Source organism: Mixophyes fleayi, chromosome 9 (genome assembly GCF_038048845.1).
Source record: "Mixophyes fleayi isolate aMixFle1 chromosome 9, aMixFle1.hap1, whole genome shotgun sequence".
Taxonomy (NCBI): Eukaryota; Metazoa; Chordata; class Amphibia; order Anura; family Limnodynastidae; genus Mixophyes; species Mixophyes fleayi.
Genome location: NC_134410.1, coordinates 132,088,587 through 132,093,586, shown reverse-complemented (window position 1 = coordinate 132,093,586; position 5,000 = coordinate 132,088,587). Strand labels below are relative to the sequence as shown.

Sequence of the window (5,000 nt, the reverse complement as noted above, 5' to 3'; positions counted from 1 at the left end):
TGTGTGATAAATGTATTATTGTGTATGTGTGAGAGAGAATGTGTGTCAGTGTGTATGATACATGTATTATTGTGTATGTGTGAGAGAGAATGTGTGTCAGTGTGTATGATACATGTCTTATTGTGTATGTGTGAGAGAATGTGTGTCAGTGTGTGTGATACGTGTATTATTGTGTATGTGTGAGAGAGAATGTGTGTCAGTGTGTATGATACATGTATTATTGTGTATGTGTGAGAGAGAATGTGTGTCAGTGTGTATGATACATGTATTATTGTGTATGTGTGAGAGAATGTGTGTCAGTGTGTGTGATACGTGTATTATTGTGTATGTGTGAGAGAGAATGTGTGTCAGTGTGTATAATACATGTCTTATTGTGTATGTGTGAGAGAATGTGTGTCAGTGTGTGTGATACATGTATTATTGTGTATGTGTGTGTCAGTGTGTATGATACATGTATTATTGTGTATGTGTGAGAGAGAATGTGTGTCAGTGTGTATGATACATGTATTATTGTGTATGTGTGAGAGAGAATGTGTGTCAGTGTGTATGATACATGTATTATTGTGTATGTGTGAGAGAGAATGTGTGTCAGTGTGTATGATACATGTATTATTGTGTATGTGTGAGAGAGAATGTGTGTCAGTGTGTGTGATACATGTATTATTGTGTATGTGTGTGTCAGTGTGTATGATACATGTATTATTGTGTATGTGTGAGAGAGAATGTGTGTCAGTGTGTATGATACATGTATTATTGTGTATGTGTGAGAGAGAATGTGTGTCAGTGTGTATGATACATGTATTATTGTGTATGTGTGAGAGAGAATGTGTGTCAGTGTGTATGATACATGTATTATTGTGTATGTGTGAGAGAGAATGTGTGTCAGTGTGTATGATACGTGTATTATTGTGTATGTGTGAGAGAGAATGTGTGTCAGTGTGTGTGATACATGTATTTTGTGTATGTGTGTGAGAGAATGTGTGTCAGTGTGTGTGATACATGTATTATTGTGTATGTGTGAGAGAGAATGTGTGTCAGTGTGTATGATACATGTATTATTGTGTATGTGTGAGAGAGAATGTGTGTCAGTGTGTATGATACATGTATTATTGTGTATGTGTGAGAGAATGTGTGTCCGTGTGTGTGATACGTGTATTATTGTGTATGTGTGAGAGAGAATGTGTGTCAGTGTGTATGATACATGTATTATTGTGTATGTGTGAGAGAGAATGTGTGTCAGTGTGTGTGATAAATGTATTATTGTGTATGTGTGAGAGAGAATGTGTGTCAGTGTGTGTGATACATGTATTATTGTGTATGTGTGAGAGAGAATGTGTGTCAGTGTGTATGATACATGTATTATTGTGTATGTGTGAGAGAAGTGTCAGTGTGTATGATACATGTATTATTGTGTATGTGTGAGAGAGAATGTGTGTCAGTGTGTGTGATACATGTATTATTGTGTATGTGTGAGAGAGAATGTGTGTCAGTGTGTATGATAAATGTATTAGTGTGTATGTGTGAGAGAGAATGTGTGTCAGTGTGTATGATAAATGTATTATTGTGTATGTGTGAGAGAGAATGTGTGTCAGTGTGTATGATACATGTATTATTGTGTATGTGTGAGAGAAATGTGTCAGTGTGTATGATACATGTATTATTGTGTATGTGTGAGAGAGAATGTGTGTCAGTGTGTGTGATACATGTATTATTGTGTATGTGTGAGAGAGAATGTGTGTCAGTGTGTATGATAAATGTATTAGTGTGTATGTGTGAGAGAGAATGTGTGTCAGTGTGTATGATAAATGTATTATTGTGTATGTGTGAGAGAGAATGTGTGTCAGTGTGTGTGATACATGTATTAGTGTATGTGTGAGAGAGAATGTGTGTCAGTGTGTATGATAAATGTATTAGTGTATGTGTGAGAGAGAAGTGTGTCAGTGTGTGTGATAAATGTATTATTGTGTATGTGTGAGAGGAGAATGTGTGTCATTGTATATGATAAATGTATTAGTGTATGTATGAGAGAGAATGTGTGTCAGTGTGTATGATTAATGTATTAGTGTGTGTGTGAGACAGGGGGGGGGCTGTTATAAGTGACATTGGGGGTGAGGGCAGGGGGCTTGTGGTAATATAATGTGGGTGTGAGGTAGGTGGTGGCTAATGTGTGCAATTTTATTTGTGGGGTGATGGTGGGTCAATTTAATTTAATAGTGGGGCCTATTAATTTAAGATGAGGTGGTGGGACCTGTAATGCTGGGGTGCTTTGGGCTATTAATTGAATATGGGGTTAAGCTTGGGCAGGAGGGCTATTTGTTAAATGTGAATTATTTATTTCCAGGGACGGTTGTGGGAAAGGGTTATATTTATTAAACTTAGATACTATTTATTGCTAGGCCTGTTTGGAGGTAGGGAAATAGGTTTATTTATTAAATGCGGAGACTATCAATTTAATGTCAGGGCTGGTTGGAGGAAAATAGATCTATTTATCAAAAGTGGATACTAGTTATTTTAATGTTGGGGCTGGAAGGAGGCCTAATTATTATTAAATGTGTGTAGTGTTGATTTAAAGCCGGAGCTGGTTGTAGTTTTCTAAATGTCATGTAACCATTTTTTTCCAGATAGGACTCCCAACATTGCAGGATCCAGACCAGCAGCAACTAAGCTAAGACACCGGCAGCCACAGGTCAGGAAAGCGACAAGAAAAGGACACACATACTCAGGTACATACAGTAGGCGCACACACATACTGGGCCCCACCTAACATTTATTTGGCCCGTCTACATGATGTCACTTTCAGGCTTTTTTTTCCAGGGCCACATTAAGTTCCAATCTGCCAAGCAAAGCGCAAGTCACCTGCACTTTCAAGAATCGCACACGTCATGACGTTGCGATGCTGGCAGCGACAGGAGCTGCAAGGACACTGCCCAGCTGACCACAGAGAGGAAATGAAGCAGAGGTGTCACATTTACTTTATTTGATTATAATTTGTTTTTGCTTTTTTTTTTTCAAACTTGACAATGTTCCCTTTTTACATGGGGTGTGGGGAAGGGGGGGGGGGGGGGGGAGGTAGCCTGTTCTAGGCATAATATTGTTTAGGGGCAGTACTCTGTGGCATCATATTGTTTGGAGAAGTACTCTTTGGCATAATATTGCTTGGGGACACTGCTCTCTGGCATAATATTGTTTGGGGGCCTAATTTGTGGCATAATATGATTTGTGGCATAAATTGAACAATGTTGCTTAAATTGAATTTTTTGTTCCATTATTATTAATAATATATATATATATATATATATATATATATATATATATATATATATATATATATATATATATATATATATATATTATAAAATCTCTCTATCTAAATGCACAATTGGCACACCTGGGCTTGACTAGATTTTAGCCAACCCCTGATCTGCAGCAAAGGTAATTCCCATGGACCCATGGGGTGGCACTGTATATTCTCACTAAGGGCAGTGATAGTATGCGATACCCCGGTTAATTGTAACTACTCTGAGACAAGGTGCCCTCTGCTTGTATATGTGTTTTATGTGTGTTTTCAATTTTTGTCTTTCTTTGAAAACATTATTTTTTTATATTTGTCTGTTTCATTATATCATCTACACCTTCCACTGCGTATGTAGTGCTTTTAGGGCACTGTCCCTGAAACTCAGGACTTCTGTTCTGCTTGCCGGGAGATATGTCACACTTCTTTGAGCAGGCAGTGTACACTTCTGTCGATGGTGTACACAACAATGCAAGTGCTTTACTGTAGGGCAGTGACCTAATGCTTTTCACACTCACACGCACTTTTTAAGCGCGAGAGCTGTTGATTTAACATTGTGACTGGGAAGCAAGGAGCTGCACAGGTGTTGCTGAGTAGTGATGAGCAGCACAGGTAATACTGAGAATGGGGAGCTGCACATGTGTTGCTGAGTAGTGATGAGCTGCACTGGTAGTTGCTGAGAAGCAGTAAGCAGCACAGGTAATGCTGAGAAGCAGTGAACAGCACATGTGTTGCTGAGTAAGGATGAGCTGCACTGGTAATTGCACTGAACTGCCACTGGAGATGCTTCCTATCAGTAGAGAGACCCGATGATCTGACACCCATTAAAGGGAAGAGGGCCCTTATAAAGGGAACTGCTGCAGATGATCCAATCACTGCGGAGAAGAGGTTTTGAAGGTTTCCAGGGAAACGCATTCGCAAACCACTAGGCAAGATGAACAGCAGATAGCGGTAACCAAGGGAAACCAAAGCACACAGTGAACCACACGGGGCGAAACTGTGAGATGCGTGATACAGGACCCCAACATTCCAGGGTCCAGACAGCAACTGAGCTTAAGACATCAGCAGCAGCAGGTAGTGAACGCTGCAAGAACAGGTAGGAGAGAGCAGGACAGTCTGCCAACTGTTCTGATTATAGTGGGACAAGGCTTTGTCTTGATCTAAGGGTTGAGGCATAGGACTATGCACTCTTTATATACACTGCATTCTTTATACACTACACTATGCCACTAGCCATGCCCTTCATGGGCTGACCACTCCCCCTCTAGTGTCTGGTCTCGCCTCTATGGTGGCTGGCCACACCCCCTCTGGAGGGCCCCTACCCTTGCAGTTCCCCTGTGGGCCCTTCATGCCGCAGTCCAACACTTGCTACACACAGGGATCCGCGGCTACTAGAAGGAAGGTGGCTGGTCCTGGAATGAGGGGGCCAGCCACCCACTATAACACTAACCCCCTCCGCTGGAACCCGGACTGGGGGTGCATTTTTTTTTATTTATTTTTTTTAACAAAAGCCCAAAGACGACATTCGGCGGCCTCCTGAAGTCCCAGTAGCTGTATGGCCAATCTGCCCCTCATTGCAACCTATGAGAACCCAACGCCCGTGACTTGGAACTTTGAGAAGTTGATAAACACTTGTTTATTAAATTGGCTTTGAGAGTGGAGTCATCTCCAGACACTATTACGTGATTTTTTGAGGAGGGAGGTGTTA

At 40.7% G+C, this 5,000-nt stretch overlaps 1 long non-coding RNA gene across 1 annotated transcript in view; it reads left to right on the top strand.

The window, feature by feature from the left end:
* LOC142101365 (uncharacterized) overlaps window positions 1-5,000 on the top strand; it is a 485,133-nt gene that overhangs the window by 2,399 nt on the left and 477,734 nt on the right. Inside the window, exons 2-3 of the long non-coding RNA XR_012678987.1 lie at window positions 2,622-2,723; window positions 2,801-2,959. This is a non-coding gene — a long non-coding RNA (uncharacterized LOC142101365). The remainder of the gene's footprint in view (window positions 1-2,621; window positions 2,724-2,800; window positions 2,960-5,000) is intronic.